The sequence below is a fragment of the Rhodamnia argentea genome, chromosome 8, assembly GCF_020921035.1.
Source record: "Rhodamnia argentea isolate NSW1041297 chromosome 8, ASM2092103v1, whole genome shotgun sequence".
NCBI classification, from domain to species: domain Eukaryota; kingdom Viridiplantae; phylum Streptophyta; class Magnoliopsida; order Myrtales; family Myrtaceae; genus Rhodamnia; species Rhodamnia argentea.
The window spans coordinates 21,982,236-22,001,092 of record NC_063157.1 but is presented as its reverse complement, the minus strand read 5'-3'; the positions used below and the strand labels follow the sequence as shown (position 1 = coordinate 22,001,092).

Below are 18,857 nucleotides of genomic sequence, written 5' to 3'. Positions count from 1 at the left end.
CAAGTTGTATCGAAGATATCATCAGAGGTCAACTTGTTCACCATGTCTTGAAACGGTCCTTTAGCAAGGGCTTTGGTAAAAACATCGACCAACCGATCTTCGCTACGAACATAGGGAGTTTCAATAGTGTTATCTTGAACTTTTTCCCGTACAAAATGGCAGTCCACCTCAATGTACTTTGTTCTTTCATGGAACACGGGATTTGAGGCGATATGAGCCGCAGCTTGATTATCGCAAAACAACTTCATAGGTGACGTTCTTGGTTTGCATCCCAATTCCTGGAGAAGAAGTTGCAGCCAACTACCTCACTAGTAGTGGTAGCTATTGCTCGATATTCTGCTTCAGCACTTGAGCGGGCAACAACATTTTGCTTTTTACTTTTCCAATTAACAATATTACCTCCTACGAAGGTGCAGAAGCCCGTAGTGGACTTCCTATCATTGGGGCTTCCTACCCAATCTGCGTCTACATACCCAACAATATCTATATGCCCGTTGTTCTTCATAAAAATACCCCTTCCTCGTGTAGCTTTCAAGTATCTTAGCAATCGATCAACCAAATCCAAATGTCCTTGAGTTGGATTTTGCATGAATTGACTTATGTAGCTAACTGCATAAGTAATATTGGGTCGAGTAATAGTCAAGTAAATCAACCTACCTATGAGACGTTGAAACGGTCCTATGTCTTTCACGGGAGTATTGTCATTTTCAAACTTACTACTATAATCCATAGGAACATTTGCTAGTTTGGCCCCCATTTTCCCCGTTTCCGTTAACAAGTCTAGAATGTACTTTCTCTGCGATAGAAACATACCATTGTAAGAGCTGGCTACTTCAATTCCTAAGAAATACCTTAGCTTTCCGAGATCTTTGATATCAAATTCTCGGTGAAGTTACTGTTTGAGAGCACCAATCCCAGATTTATTGCTTCCAGTGATAACAATATCATCAACGTAGACGAGTAGTATGACAATACCACCTTCATCAGATTTAGTAAACATTGATGAGTCGTCCATACTTCGTACAAATCCAAACTTTGTAAGTGCACCACCGAGCTTGCCAAACCATGCTCGAGGAGATCGCTTGAGTCCGTAGATGGACTTCCTTAATTTGCAAACCATCCTTTCTTCGTTATGCAAAGCATGGCCAGGGGGAAGATCCATATACACTTCTTCAAGGTCTCTGTTGACACCTAATTTTGGTGATCTCATATTGTTGTTGTTATTATTATTATTATTATTATTATTATTATTATTATTATTCGTTAAATAAGAATACGTCTAATTTATTTTTATCTTATTGCAAAATAGAAAAAGTAAAATATATATATATATATATACATAATGAATTTTAAAAGAAAAAGAAGAAAGAAAAAAAAAAGAAATAAAATCAGATCGGACCGGTTGGATCCGAGCTCGCGCAGGCGAAACCCGGATAGTGTGACCCGGTTGGGCAATTCTCCTTGTCACTCCATTTTCTTCTCTTTGTCTACTGGCCCACTATTGATTCATTCGGCCCAAGTCTTTTTCTTTCCTCTCCTTCTTATTTCTTCTTGTGCTATTTGCCTTTCTCACGTGTGTTTCTTGCACCAGCCCACTCTCACGTCACTCTCTTTCACTTTATTCACGTCACTTTCTCCTTCACTCATTTACAGCCACACAAATTCACGGTCACTTTTCACACACATCACTCATTGTCATCCGCACAAAAAAAACTTGGGGAAGGAGGCAACGTGCATAAAAGGAAGGAGAGAGGGCGGGCCCTCGGTTGATTCGTTCGGGGACACCAAGAAGAAGGGGTGCGTTGCAGAAAGGGGAGGAAACAACGAGGCTTTGGAGGCGGTTCAGAGGACGCTCAGAAAGAGGGAGAACAGAGCAATCGATCTCCGGGAACTCACCCGCGAACGCGTGACTTCGTACGAAAAGGTTGGCGTGCTCTCTTAGGTTTGGTTGCCCCGTTTCGATCCCGGGCTCGCCGGGCCGAGAACTCGATTTCTCGGACCGGCGAGCCTTGGGTTTCGGTGTCGTCTTGGCTACCGTGGATGCTGCTTTGTTGAGCCGTTGGTTCGCTTTAGATTGACCACCCATGTCCGGTTTCAAGTTTCCGGTCCATTTTCTTAGTTCATTACTCGTGCATACCCGTTAGTCTTGATAAATTAGTTTACGGTCCCGGTCTACATTCAACTGTGGGTAGTCTTTTGAGTGAATAACGATTCAGAGAGTTTCGGTTGTGCGAGATGGAATAGCTGTGATAATCTTGAGCCTTCGTCGAACCGGTTGTCGGTGGTCTTCGGTTTTACGGAGGATCGTGGTGTTCCGTTGGAGTTTCTTTGTGGGGGACGGGCCTGGTTAAGTGGTTCAAGGGCTAGTAGGATTCCGACGCATGAGGAGGCTTGAACCATAAGTGGTGGCTTGACGGGAGCTTGAGCGATGTCGATTCGGCGGTCCGTGTCGAGTATGAAGACCGCCGGTTTAGCGTCGGGCTATTCTTCGGGAGATCGCTAGTGAAAGTCTTTGATTCGCGGAAGATCCTACCGAAGTTGGACTGGTTCAAACGTCACCTCGCGGAGGCTATTGGGGTGCTTTACTCCGTTTAAAAAAAAAAAAAGGACTCGTGCGGGCAAATGCGAGATCGACTAAGGCGGCAAGGAAGAGCGGAGTTTGGGGCCCGTCTTTAGGCAGCGGCATCTTGAACAGACCTAAGCGTCTTTGGTGAGAAGGCTCGTTGGAGCGTGACCTGCCAGTAGTGTGATGAGCGAGCCCCGACAGGTGCAGAAGCGACTCGAGCTCGGGCTTAGGCGACACGAGTCCGAACTTAGGCGACGCGAGTCCGAACTTAGGCGACGCGAGTCCGAACGAAGGCGACGCGAGCTCGGGTTTAGGCGACGCGAGTCCGAACAATGGCAACGCGAGTCCGAACTTAGGCGACGCGAGTCCGAACGTAGGCGACGCGCCTTCGAACGAAGGCGACGCGAGCTCGGGTTTAGGCGACGCGAGTCCGAACTTAGGCGACGCGAGTCCGAACGAAGGTGACGCGAGGTCCGGAGACGACCGCAAGCTCGAACCAAGTGACAACGCGGGTGGCGACTCGGACCGGCGGCGTCGGTTTTAGTCATGGCCGGAAGAGCAAAGTCGCCGTTCCGGTTGCAAAAAAGAAAAGAAGACGTCGCGGCGCAAGGAGGAAGATGATTGAATAGTAGCCCGAGCAAGCCTTCCCATGTCTATTTTTTAGGTCGTTTGGGCTACTTGAGTGGGCTGAGATTGAGTAAAAAGAAATGGGAGGCTGGCTGGTGGATTGAAGAAAAGGAGATTGGGCTCAAGTGGAGAAAAGAAGAGAGGATTGGGCTGGCATAAAAAAAAAAAAATAAAAGAAGAAGAGAGGTTGGGCTGCTAAGGAGGAAAATAAAGGAGTCTGGGCCGGGCTGTTTTGTTCGAGAAAGGGGCTGGTCATGGCCCGCGTGGGTTTGTTCGGTTGGGCTGGCGTGAGAAAAAAAGAAGCTCTTGGGTCCATGTTGATTTGGTTGCTGGAAAGTGGGCCAGAAATTTGGGAGCCCAATTGAGTTAAAACAAAGAGAATTGGGCCCCAACCCTTTTGTGTCCTCCGGGCCCGGGTTTGGGTCTCTCCCGCGAACCGGATCGGGCCCGACGACCTGATCCAGGTCCGGGTCCGAGAACCCGATCCGGGCCCGGTGCCCTTTAATTAAAATAATAATAATAATAATTAATAATTAATAAAAAAAAATCAAAAAATCAAAAAAATAAATAAAAATTCAAAAAAATCAGAAAAATTTCAGAAAATTAAAAAAATGGTTTCTTTGACCTTTTTACCCCTAATGTGAATTTTAAGCCCGAAATTGGTGTTGATTGAAGACCGATGCCCATCCCGGTCTAATAATCGTTGTAATTCGACCTTCGCGTCGAAATTGTTTGTCTAAATATCGCCATCATAGATTTGGTCTGCATGTGCTTATCCCGATCTTTATTTGGCATATTTACCCGATTGAGTGTTTATAATACTGTCTTTTGAAAAATTGCACGTTAATCGCTTTCCCTATATGCTAGGTTAAGGATAAATAGGTAATTGCACGAAATGATAGAAAAACATTATGCATGATCATTTAGTACTGGTTAGATACCCGATGAGCTTAAAATGATATGCAAAATGTGTGGTCACCTTAGGAAATATCAACTGGTTAGGTACCGAAAGGGCGCTAATTTTCTAATTAGCGTAAACAAGTCCCCGAACTTAGAAGCTCTTGTTGCGTAGGAATCGAGATAACCCTCCCGTGTCTCGATTGGTTTCTAGCCGACCCCAATAGGCTAGTGGCGACTCTTAATAGCATTTTAATTTGCTAATCAATAAAATGAATCCAATGTCACGCGAGGTAGGACTTGGGAGAGTCCACGCCATTGATCTATGGCAATACCTCTAAACCCGCCGGACCCTCGCGGGAGGCCGAAGGCGGGTCGCGACAGTCTCCATGCAAAAAAGCATTTTTTACGTCCGTTTGACAAAGTGACCACCCATGATTAACTACAACAGACATGAGAACACGAACCGTATTCATCTTCACAACCGGAGCAAATGTCTCCTTGTAGTCAATTCCACAAACCTGGGTATAGCCTTTAGCTATGAGCCGGGCTTTATACCTTTCCACTGGGCTATCACTATTGTATTTAATCTTGTAAATCCAACGACAACTAACAGAACGCTTTCCATCGTGTAATCGCACCATATCCCAAGTATGATTTTGATCAAGCGCCCGAAGTTCCTCCTTCATAGCAAGAATCCAAACCGATTGAAGTTTGGCTTCTTCATAACTTTTGGGTTCTTTTGAACTTTCAAGAGTAGATAAGAAACTCCAAAACCGATGAGAAATTTTATCATAATTGACACGATCTTGGATGGGATACTGCACTGTATGATACGTAGTAAAATCTCCGAGTCTAGTAGAGGGCTTAGAAATCCTTGTAGATTGACGAACTGGTGGTGAAGATGCTCCAGGTAATTCTTCTATCATGATTTCTTCCCCAGAGTGAGTTTCAACAATTGGCTTTGGATTTTGCTGGAGCTACGTGTCATGTTCTGATTGTCCTCTAATAGTTGTTTCTGAATTGGGTACATTCGTGGATACCATAGGTGAAACGCCAATAGGGATAGGAGCAACTTCTCCATAATATGTTGAGACTTCGGTGTACTCCTCCCGAAGTTGATTCCTATCAAAATAATACATATTAGTCTCATCAAAGTAAACATCACGGGATATATAGAGGCGCTTTGTGGTGGGCTCGTAACACTTGTATCTCTTTTTAGCTGAAGAATAGCCCACAAATACACACTTCTGAGCATGAGGATCGAGTTTGCCATTGTTCGAGTGAATGTAGCATGTACTGCCAAAAACCCTCAAATGTGAGATATTAAACTTCCTTCTATATAAAATTTTTATCGGAATCTTGTAATCAAGCACTCGGCTAGGGATCCGATTAATAATATAGCAACCGGTGAGAACAAAGTCACTCCAATATGTTTTCGGTATATTCCCCGAAAAGAGTAAGGCCCGAGTCACTTCTAGAAGATGACGATTTTTCCTCTCTGTTGTGCCATTCCGTTGGGGCGTCCCAACACATGAAGTCCGATGGACAATACCCAATTTATGCAAGTACGCTTGAAACGCTTGATTGGTGTATTCCGTCCCATTATCAGTGCGCAACACTTTTATGTTTGTCTTAAACTAATTTTGTATCATAGCACAAAATTCCTGAAAAATAATAAGAACCTTACTTTTGGTTTTGAGTAGATACAACCATGTAGTGCGAGACTTATCATCAATAAAGGAGACGAAATATCTATAGCCATCTCGAGACTCAATGGGAGCACTCCAGACATCAAAATGAATTAAATCAAATAATTCCGAGGAGAAATGTGTACTCCTAGGAAAAGGAAGTCTATGTTGTTTTGCGAAATGACAACAATCACATGAACTAGAATCATGAGATAAAGATTTATCGAGAATGCGTAAAATCTTATCGGATGGATGACCCATGCGTCTATGCCATAGTTCCGATGTCTTCTTAGCATTTTGGATTGCACTCAATGCCTCCGGGTATTGATCTATGACATAGAGTCCATTCTGCAGCCTCTCTTCACCAATCGTCCTCTTGGTAATGCAATCCTGAAATATTACCTTTGAAGCAAAAAAAATGACATTGCAATTCCATTCTTTTGTACACTTACTAATAGACAATAGATTTGAAGACAAATCGAGTACGATCAATGCATTAGAACTCTTAGACAACATCTTGAATTTTCATGTTCCTTCTGTCGGAACCCGTGCTTCGTTAGCAACAAGAATAGGAGAGAAATCATTAGAGAAAATTTTAACCATCATTTGATCAGAATTAAACATATAGTCAGAGGCACCCGTGTCTACAACAAACTGACTTTTGAACCGAGTCAAGAACACCTTACCGTAAGTTTGTACCATGTGGCTTGATTCGACAGATGAGCCGGTTGATCCAATTGTCTTAATGTTGGATCCTTGACTCTGCAAAAGTAACTGAAATTGATTTTCAAGATTCTCAAGTTTGGCCTGGAATTCCGTCGGGTTATTTGGATCATTTTGAGCGGCAAATTTTTCTTTTGGCCCCTTCTCTTTGCCGACTTGCAAATGAGGATGAAGAATCCAGCAACGATCCTTGGTGTGACCATCGCGATCACAGTGTTCGCAATGGAAACGACCGGTTTTCTTTGTCTTTCCCTTGGCAAATCCGGTGACGGCCTCCACTGGTTTGTTGGCTACGACTTTGTGGGCCGAGATTTCAGCAGTTCTTTTTAGCTTTGTCGGTGCTGGATTCATGACCCGACGTCGGGTTTCCTCGCCCTGAATCGTGGCACAGACTTCGTTGAGAGATGGTAAGTGATGTCTCATTAGGATCTGCCGTTTGAGATCATCTTATTACGGCCGAAGGCTAGCCAAAAGTTGAAAGATCAGATCTTTCTCCTCTCTGCGAACATAATCGGCCACGAATTGAGTGGCGGGACGGTCTTGTCGGAGCTCGTCCCACCTCTTTTTGAAATTTCCAAGATGAGAAGTAAACGATCGATTCTCTTCTTGTCTAGAATTTGCCAATTCTTTATGGATTTCAAAAATTCGAGAGGCATTTCTAAGTTGCCCATACATTTCAACTAACGCACCCCATAATGCTTGAGTAGAGTTGGAGTATGCAAAAATCTCGTAGATTCGGGGCTCCATGGAATTGAAGATCCGGGACATAACGGAATGGTCGTTGGCTAACCACTCTTCATATCCGGGATCATCTTTTGAAGGAGATAAGCTAAAGGCTTATGCACATATTAGCCGCATCATGATATAAATATAAATCTTAATCATCGACACCACATGCCCAAATCCGTTTGGGGGTTTTAAGCATGGTCTGTCAAACAAAAGAGGAAAAGGGGAAAAAGCTCAGTCTTTGAAGACGCTTGATTAGTTCGAGAAGAATAATTAACTTGACTATGGGAAGAATCGGAATGTTTCTATGTTTGTTTTGTGGTCGAGTAATCAACTCCATGCACTTTTTGCTGGGTCTTGAATATACAATTACAAATCCCACGTTGTTAAATTGGAAAATTCCGGTGTGTACGATGAAAGATTCCCTATTACTCTGAGACAATAGAAGAGCCGGTGCCCCATGCTCGAGTTTGGATAAGACTTGCCTCATTGATTGTTGTAGTACTTCCAAAATAAGTTGCATCTAACGGTGTTGAAGTTTTGGTGAAGTAGCAACATTGTAGGGTTTCAAGCTTCTTGCTGCTTTGTCTCGTTGATTGGTCATTGCCATTGCTTGAGAATGGTATGCTGATTCGGGATGAGTAAGAGTTCTTCTGTCATTATTTTAACCTCAACTTTTGCTGTAGAACTGAAGAAAAAGCGTGCCATTTTTCCTTGGAAGATGACACATTGAACATATGTATTGGTGTGGATCCTTATCTTCTTGCGATGGGCTGTGCATTAGATTTCAAATGATCTTCCCAAGCAAAAATAGAAATGAAAATCGCCCGAACTTGCAGCTCTTTGGATCACTATCATCAACAACACCAAAGGGGAGAAAAAGATTAATAGAAAAAATCAGATCGACAATGAAGAGAAGAAGATTACGGAACAAAGCATCAGAATAAAAGAACCCCGAAACCATAACCATGTCCTAAAAAGAGAATAGCCAAATGCATTAGATTGCTCACCATAAATATGGAATGATTGACTACCAACAAAATGCATAAGATTCTTTCCTGCATTATGTACTCATCATAAATGTGGGCTTTCAATATAGTGTTTCTTTCCTCTTCAAATACTTAAACATACGGTACTTTAAATTTTGAGTTATTACCATAAAAAACCCTAAATTGGTATATCCGTGATAAATTTACCCCAAACTATTTTTTTGACCACCAAAAATCCTAAACCGGTACACTTGTAACAAATTTACCCTACATTAAATTGATTTAATATCACGAAAAATCCTAAATTGATAAACTTGTGACAAACAGAGAGCAAAAATCCCAAAATAGTATACCCGCCAACCGCCACGTGTCATCAAACTCAGCAATTTGACAGTTAAGTTTATCAAAAACTAACGGAGGGTAAATTTATCACGGATGTACTACTTTAGGGTAAATTTGTCATAAGTATACCAGTTTGAGATTTTTTGTAGTTAAAAAAATAGTTTAGAGTGTAGGTTAACAGGTAAACCCGAAGGTTGTTCCCGTCCCTGTCAGGGGAGATGCCAACCATCTCTCCTTTAGAGCCCTTACAAAAAAAAAAATAGTTTAGAGTAAATTTATCATAAGTGTACCAGTTTGGGGTTTTCTATGGTATTAACCCTCAAATTTTTTATACAATCTCATATAAGATTTGACCTCCAATTAATCTCCATAAGAAGCCCTTAACAAGCGGACGAGATTCTTATGCAAAACTTAGTACGGAAACTATTACTTCGCATAATTGAGGGACAAATTCACATGTCCAATTTGTCCATAAGTGGGAAAGAGGATGCATATGAAGACATATATTGATCTACATTAATATACCAACATTTATCGTGTGTAAGGCACTTTACGTGTCTTTAACTAGGAAGCATTGACATTCTCAGGGAGCCTCCGTATCGTGTCCGATCCTCTTCAACACTCCAACATATCACGTGATCGGCGATCCATACATGCGAGTCCAACATCCCGACACACCAGTTCGACACATACGAGGTCAAATTTAAGCATTCTCAATAAATTATGAGTCAAAATGTAAATTTATCTAAAATATTAATCCCTAACTTATATGCAGACATACATATAGAGAGAGGGAGAGAGTGTCGGGTATGGAGAGACATGTCCAAATTTAAGCAAGAGCTTCAATGTACTTTAAAGAAGACCAGCGCCAACTCCCTCAAAATTTGGATAAGTTACTACTATTCAAGGGCAACGACAACACAATAAAAAGGAGGAGGAACCTATTTCCCATCCTAGTTGGTAAAGATGCAGCACAAACCCCTTCGCTCTCATCTCCTCCAGATGTTACTATCTAAAATAGTCTATGAGAAATTATTGCTAGGATATAGAGTTTCTTTACAGCAAAATAGTCCATGAAAATTACCACCAGGAGATAGAGCTTCTTTACGACTACCTTCTCCACCGAAGATCCGAACGACTTGTGGGTGTCCGACAATCTAGGGGGTGCATGGGTCTTCAAGAATCTGGAGACACACCGATGATCAAGAATCAGTAGGGAGCATGGGGCTTTGGTGGCAAGGCACTCAAATTTCGCATGATTTCACTCTATCAACAAATGACAGAGATATAAGTGACTCGAGAGCTGAAGAAGGCTCTAGAGAGATGTTAACAAACATCAAGATTTTCTGGTCCCCACCCAAATATGGCTATCTCGGACATTAAATTAAGTTTAAACAATCCGCAATATTATCAAATCACAAGAAGGATATATGCAATGTGACAGTTACACTATTAACACAACCAAGTTATCATTATGTTGCATCATTCGCTAGAGTTTTAGACAATTCATATATAAATTTTTGAGGTACAGGTAATTATCCAAATGGATAAAAAGAAGAATTGGGGAAGGAAATGCACCTTGATCCATTTTTTTATAAGGCATTTATAACATTTCCTAGGTATGATAAAATTTGATTGATTGTTTGATGGACATCGAAAAAAAACATAATTAGTTGCTTAGGAGAAAGATATGGAAAAATAGACAAACGCAATAGTAAAAGCAATTACTTACTTTAGTTTCTTCAAGCCTATCTCCTATTGCCCCGCTTATTGAGGCCCACTTACTCCCAACGAGAACAATAAGGTTTAGTACACCTTTTAGTTCTTGTCCAATGTCCTAAAGACAAGTGCATGAGTCAAAAAATTGGTGGAACAACCGAAGAATCAGAGAAATAATAGTGTAGCACAATAGATGAACAAAATAACATAGTAATAGAATTGTTCATACCTCATTCACCCTAAGTATTCGCAATGTAAAAACATAGAGATTTCACAGAAATAGAAATATTTGATGCACTAATCATCTAAGTTAATTATATCCAATCACGACAAACGGATGACCATCGAGAAAAATATTTTGACCATTTTGAAACTATTGGATTACCGATATTCTGTTGGTACAAAAATTGAGATAGTCGGAGATCGGATGAAAATATTATGTTTGATCAAAATTTAGCCAAATTCGATAAAATTCGTGTATTGAAAGATAAATGCATTTATCTTTAAATATTTTGATGTCCCAATAGAAAGAAAAACACATGAACATAGAAGAAAAATGACCATTAGCATGCATGGAGAAAAGTTTTGGAATCTATTTAACGATTAAGCTGAGCCATGTCAACAAGCTTATGAAATCGGATATACATAAATCAATTAGAAATGTATGCGGGGGAAGTTTTTAGCTTAATGTGTATATCAACTAGGGTGAGGCTAGCTAGATAGGCATCTCCATCGACATCATGTTTAATGAGGTACTCACTTCCGGTAGCACCAGTTGGTAGCAACAAATCACGTGTCGTGTCGAGCGTCACATGTCGCTTTCGGTGCTATTTAGGTATTCAGCCTTTGAAGATTTCCCTTGTTTTGTCTCAAGTAAGGCATTCCTAGATATGATTTCAATGAATTGGGTGGAATTGGAAAGGTTGATAAAGACGAATACCTCGTTCCCACCAATAACTCAAGCAATTTCATTACAAGCTCATATAAAAAAATAAATACTTAATGGCAAATCACCGTTTAATTTAACCGAAACATTTGCATTACTTGTCTTTGTTGAACAATCTAACCATCATCTTGTATTGAATTTGGTTAATCATAACTAATCCATTCCTTGGCTACTCTTATCACAAGGAAAGATAGAAACAAAACCTCATATCTCTCACATCTCAGAGTGGAACCATCATAAGGCCGGATGCTTTTGTCCATCACTATGTTTCCATGATTAAAGTGATTGAATACAAAGCACTACACTTTTCCAGCTCTAGAACCTATATCTTGTGCAACCATAACGAATTCCAGCCAAATCATAACCCTTGAATCATAGAAATGCTACCATGCCATCATGCCTATAGAAATGGAGCATAAGCCCTAACTTATGATTAGACATACACATAGAGAGAGGGAGAGAGTATCGAGTGTGGAGAGACATGTCCAAATTTAAGTAAGAACTTCAATGTACTTTGAACAAGACCAATGCCAACTCCCTCAAAATTTGGATAAGTTACTACTATTCGGTAGTAACGGCAACACAATAAAAAGGAGAAGGAACCCGTTTCCCATGCTAGTTGGTAAAGATGCAGCACAAACCCCTTCGCTCTCATCTACTCCATATGTTACTACCTAAAATAGTCCATGATAAATTACTACCAGGAAATAGAGTTTCTTTACAGTAAAATAGTTTATGAGAAATTACCACCGGGAGATAGAGTTCTTCACAGCTACCTTCTCGAATGAAGATCCCAAGGACTTGTGGGTGTCCAACAATTTAGGGAGCCTATGGGTCTTCAAGAATCCGGATATACATCTATAATCAAGAATCAGTAGGGATCATGGGGCTTTGGTGGCAAGGCACTCGAATTTCACATGATTTCACTCTATCAAGAAATGGCAAAGACATTAGCGACTCAAGAGCTGAAGATGGCTCTATAGAGATGTTAACAAACATCAAGATTTTACGATCCCCGCCCAAATATGGCTATTTTAGACATTAAATTAAACTTAAACAATCTGTAATATTATCAAATCACAAGAAAGATATATGCAATGTGACAGTTACACTATTAACACAACAAAGTTATCATTATGTTGCATCATTCGCTAGAGTTTTAGACAATTCATATACATATTTTTGAGGTATAGGTAATTATCCAAATGGATAAAGAGAAGAATTGGGGAAGGAAATGCACCTTGATCCATTTTTTTTTATAAGGCATTTATAACATTTCCTAGGTATGATAAACCTTGATTGATTGTTTGACCGACATTGAAAAAAAAACTTGATTAGTTGCTCGGGAGAAAGATATGGAAAAATAAACAAATGCAATAGTAAAAGCAACCACTTACTTTAGTTTCTTGAAGCCTATCTCCCATTGCCCCGCTTACTCCCAGCAAGAACAATAAGGTTTAGTGCACCTTTTAGTTCTTGTCCAAGATTCTAAAGACAAGTGCATGAGTCAAAAAATTGGTGGAACCACTGAAAAATCAGACAAACAATAGTGTAGCACAATAGATGAATAGAATAATATAGTAACAGAATTGTTCCTACCTCATTCACCCTAAATATTCGCAATGTAAAAACATAGAGATTTCATAGAAATAGAAATGTTTGATGCACTAATCATCTAAGTTAATTATATCCAATCACGACAAACGGATGACCATCGAGAAAAATATTTTGACCATTTTGAAACTATTGGATTACCGATATTCTGTTGGTACAAAAATTGAGATAGTCGGAGATCGGATGAAAACATTGTGTTCAATCAAAATCTAGCCAAATTCGATAAAACCCGTGTACTGAAAGATAAATGCATTTATTTTTAAATGTTTTGATGCCCCGATAGAAAGAAAAACACACGAACATAGAAGAAGAATGATCGTTAGCATGCATGGAGAAAAGTTTTGGAATCTATTTGAAGAATAAGCCGAGATATGTCAATAAGCTCATGAAATCATATCTACGTGTATATCAAGTAGGGTGAGGTTAGCTAGGTAGGCATCTCCATCGACATCATGTTTAATAAGGTACTCACTTCCGGTAGCACCACTTGGTAACAACAAATCACGTATTATGCGGTTGTATATCTCAAACAAATCACGTGTCGTGTCGGGTGTCACGTGTCTCTTTCGATGCTATTTAGGTCTTCAGCCTTTGAAGATTTCTCTTGTTTTGTCTCAAGTAAGACCTTCCTAGATATGATTTCAATGAATTTGGTGGAATTGGAAAGGTTGATAAAGACAAATCCCTCGTTCCCACTAATAACTCAAGCAATTTCATTACAAGCTCATATCAAAGAATAAATACTTAACGGCAAATCTCCGTTTAATTTAGCTGAAACATCTACATTACCTGACTTTATTGAACAATCTAACCATCATCTTGTATTGAATTTGGTTAATCATAACTAATTCATCCCTTGGCTACTTTTCTCACAAGGAAAGATAGAAACAGAACCTCATATCTCTCACATCTCAGAGTGGAACCATCACAAGGCCAGGTGCTTTTGTCCATCACTATGTTTCCATGATTAAAGTGATTGAATACAAAGTACTACACTTTTCCAGCTCTAGAACCTATATCTTGTGCAACCATAACAAAATTCAGCCCAATCATAACCCTCGAATCATAGAAATGCTACCATGCCATCATGCCTATAGAAAAGAAGCATAAGCCCTAACTTATATGCAAACATACATATAGAGAGAGGGAGAGAGTATCCGGTATGGAGAGACATGTCCAAATTTAAGCAAGAGCTTCAATGTACTTTGAAGAAGACCAGCGCCAACTCCCTCAAAATTTGGATAAGTTACTACTATTCAGTGGCAACGGCAACACAATAAAAGGAGAAGGAACCTATTTCCCATGCTAGTTGGTAAGATGCAGTACAAACCCCTTCGCTCTCATCTCCTCTAGATGTTACTACCTAAAATAATCCATGAGAAATTACCACCAGGAAATAGAGTTTCTTTATAGCTACCTTCTCGATTGAAGATCTGAAAGACTTGTGGGTATCCGACAATCTAGGAGGCGCACGGGTCTTCAAGAATCTGGAGACACACCGATGATCAAGAATCTATAGGGAGCATGGGGCTTTGGTGGCAAGGCACTTGAATTTTGCATGATTTCACTCTATCAGCAAATGGCGTAGATATAAGGACTTAAGAGCTAAAGAAGGCTCTACGGAAATGTTAACAAACATCAAGATTTTCCGATCCCCGCCCAAATGTGGTTATTTCGGACATTAAATTAAACTTAAACAATCCGTAATATTATCAAATCACAAGAAAGATATATGCAATGTGACAGTTACACTATTAACACAACCAAGTTATCATTATGTTGCATCATTCGCTAGAGTTTTAGACAATTCATATATATATTTTTCAGGTACAGGTAATTATCCAAATGGATAAAGAGAAGAATTGGGGAAGGAAATGCACCTTGATCCATTTTTTTTTATAAGGCATTTATAACATTTCCTAGATATGATAAACTTTGATTGATTGTTTGATTGACATTGAAAAAAAAACATAATTAGTTGCTCAGGAAAAAGATATGGAAAAATAAACAAACGCAATAGTAAAAGCAACCACTTACTTTAGTTTCTTGAAGCCTATCTCCCATTGCCCCACTTATTGAGGCCCGTTTACTCCCAAAGAGAACAATAAGGTTTAGTGCACCTTTTAGCTCTTGTCCAGTGTTCTAAAGACAAGTGCATGAACCAAAGAATTGGTGGAACAATCGAAGAATCATACAAATAATAGTGTAGCACAATAGATTAACAGAATAACATAGTAATAAAATTGTTTCTACCTCATTCACCCCAAGTATTTGCAATGGAAAAACAAAGACACTTCGTAGAAATAGAAATGTTTGATGCACTAATCATCTAAGTTAATTATATCCAATCACGGCAAACAGATATCCATCAAGAAAAATAGTTTGACCATTTTGAAATAATTGGATTACCGGTATTCTGTTGGTACAAAAATTGAGTTAGTCGAAGATCGGATGAAAACATATATTTGATCAAAATTTAGCCAAATTCGATAAAATCCGTGTACTGAAAAATAAATGCATTTATCTTTAAATATTTTGATGTCCCAATAGAAAGAAAAACACACAAACATAAAGAAAAATGACCATTAGCGTGCATGGGAAAAAGTTTTGGAATCTATTTAAAGATTAAGCCGAGCCATGTCAACAAGCTTATGAAATCAGATCTACATAAATCAATTAGAAATATATACGGTGGAAGTTTTTAGCTTAATGTGTATGTCAACTAGGGTGAGGTTAACTAGATAGGTATCTCCATCGGCATCATGTTTAATGAGGTACTCACTTCCGGTAGCACCACTTGGTAACAACAAATCACGTATTGTGCGGTTGTATATCTCAAACATGAAAGCCTAAATTGCAACTCCTTATTAGCCAGCAAAAAGATCAAACAAAAAATATAATATAATATGCAGAAATTTACTTCTCATCAGTACTTCCACCACTGCGCCGAGAGGGAATGATGTTCTTGAATTATTGTTGTCTTTCCAATGACGCGAAGGCCCAGGACTAAAGTGACATCAACATGCTTGACCTACTTAACTAGGGCAAAAGTACAGGAATCTATTTGAAGACTAGGCCGAGCCATGTCAACATGCTTATGAAATCAAATCTACACCCAAATCAATTGGAAATAACACGTCAATCGAGCAAAACTCATCATTAGCAAAAAGGGGAGATATTTCGCATACCAACAATTAGAAAGAATAACCAGTGTGTCTAAAATACTTGTAGATGTGCAAGGCAACCACCAACGCTTGCCATAGCTTGCCCTTTTTTTTTTTTTACTCATCCAAAATGTTAGATTGTCAAGCATAGCCATACCCAAAGCATAGTGGGGTACTTCATACAAATCACGAAGAATTCATTATAGTATATAGCTAATTTATATTATACACCTTTTTTTCTAAATCTTCTACCTCTTTAAAATTAATTTCTCTTTTTGAGATTCAAGGGTAAATGTGAACTTAGCTGTTTTACTTCCTTTGAGGTTTTTTTTTTTTTTAGTATTGCATGTTATTTTTAATTTCTTGTGGTTCTTCCACTGGATTTTTTAGTATATTTGTTCTTGTAATTGAATTTAGAGTTTTCTCAAATGTAGAAGCTCATGAAATTGACAATGTCAAAAAAAAAAAAAATACACTACGATATAAATGGGATTAATTGGTGCTTATATTTGAAATGTTTAAGCACCAAAAATTTGCTCGTAGAAATAGAAATGTTTGATGGACTAATCATCTAAGTTAATTGTATTCAATCACGGCAAACGGATTGCTATCGAAGAAAATATTGTCACAATTTTGAAACAATCGGATTGCTGGGCTTTCGTTGGTGCAAAAATCGAGTTAATCGGAGATCGGATGAAAACGTGATGTTTGATCAATGTTTAGCCAAATTGGATAGAACTTAAGTACTGAAAAATAAATACATTTCTCTTTAAATGTTTTGATGCCTCAATAGAAACAAAAACGCACAAACATAGAAAGAAAAAGGGCCATTAGCATGTATGGGAAAAGTTTTGCAATCTATTTGTATATTAGGCCGAGCCATGTCAACATGCTTATAAAATCAAATCTACACAAATCAATTAGAAATAAATATGTTAACTGGGCAAAAGTAACAAGAGATTCGCCACATTAAGCTAAAAAATCAATTTTTCCAATGCCATAGAATGTAGAGAAGTTTTTGCTAGGCGCCTAAGGACATTTAACTTTGACAAAAACAAATGAGGATCTATCTACACACTTGCAGCCTGCTCTAAAAGCGAGGATGATCTTCTTTGATACTATGTATATCAACTAAGGTAAGGTTAGTTACATAGGCATCTCCATCGACATCTAGTTTAATGTGCTACTCACTTCCAGTAACACCACTTAGTAACAGCAAATCACATATTGTGTGGTTGTATATCTCCAACATGTAAGCTTAAATTGCAACTCCATATCAACCAACAAAACAAATCAAACAAAAAAAAATCAAAATATAATATGCAGAAATTTACTTCTAATCGGTACTTCCACCCCCGCTCCGGGAGAGGATGATCTTTTTGAATTATCCCTAACTTTCCAACGATGCGAAGGCCTTATTGACACCTAAATTTTGATTTTTAGTAAATCATTCATTTAAGTATAAAATGAGAATCATTATAGTTCTCACGATTACGGCGCACCTTGAAAGCCCATTCGTCTATAGAGCATGTGGCCTCTAAGAAAAGAAAGACCGTTTGATTTCTTGCTTTACTTAGAAAATTGAGTCATGTCTTTACTTTCATAGGTTGATTGTTTAGGAATTTCATTATCATGTTTCTAATTTTGTACTTTATGACTTTGATTCCGTAGTCTTTACATTAATAGCAATTTCATCAGTTTCCCTCAATTCTGATTTGTCTTGTTCTGTTGCGCGATTTTTACTAAATTCTATGATCAAGCTTTGAGTAAACACTCTCAACAAAAGTTGTGGGCAATGTAATAATCTCCAACATATAAAAAAACCAGAACTAAAGGGATTTATTTACTTGGGACGAAGCGAAAGAGAACTCACGTTTTTTCTGATGCACAGAAACTGCAATGTATTTTGACTGGCAGACCTTCATTCATTCGGTGATTTTTCCGACCCTTTTCTGTTCACAATTTAACAAACTCTTCTTCATGAAAAATGTTCGGAAGATTGTAATATATCAGGATTAAATTTTTCGTGACAATCCGATGTATTTTCCATTTAATACGGAATTAATAGTCAAGATAGAGTGGGCTGGAATTTCACACATTTTCAGACTCCATAATCATTCTACGGTTTAGTATCGGAAAACGTGCCCTTTTTTGTAGAATATCCACACACAAAAGTTGTAGGTCTATACTTCATCTAATAGTCTACAAAATTTCATAACTAAATTCACAATTTAAGTGGGCCCTCCATTCTTTCAACAATAGGCGGACATAATAGTTTTCTGAACATGATTTTTCGGAAATACACATTAAATTGATTTTATTCGTCCATTTCTAGTATGACCACCCAACATGAAAGTTGTTGGTAAGCCTCTCGGCTACAAGCTCGTAAATTTTGACATTATTTTGACCATTGAGTGACTTTTCATGAATTTTCCTCTAAAGTCCGACGAAAACTGAAATTCCCTGCAACAAGGTAATGAGTCTAGTCATGCACTGTCCGTGAGTCTAGTTACGCCATGGATCGACTTGACGTCTCTCGGGTATTGTACTCACCATGTCATCTCCTTATGCAGGTAATTTATCACGGATCCTCCACACATTACTCGATCAGCAGCGAGAAAAATGGCCGAAAGAGCAGAAATCAATGCTGCTGTCCAGGATGCTCTGAAGGAGCAGTTCGAAGCCATGGACCAGCGTTTCGAAAGCATGATTTCCCAGATGTTTTGATGTCTCGATAGAAATAAAAACACATGAACATAGAACGAAAAAGGGCCATTAGCATGCAACAGGAAAAGTTTTGGAATCTATTTGAAGATTAGCCCGAGCCATGTCAACATGCTCATGAAATTAGAT

General features: G+C 38.9%; 1 non-coding gene and 1 pseudogene across 1 annotated transcript; one reads left to right on the top strand and one right to left on the bottom strand.

The window, feature by feature from the left end:
- The window catches only part of LOC115748233, a 28,894-nt pseudogene that overhangs the window by 1,877 nt on the left and 8,160 nt on the right, over positions 1 to 18,857 (top strand).
- Positions 8,681 to 8,806, bottom strand: LOC115748235. Its single transcript, XR_004016203.1, has one exon. It is a non-coding gene; the product is annotated as a U6atac minor spliceosomal RNA (small nuclear RNA).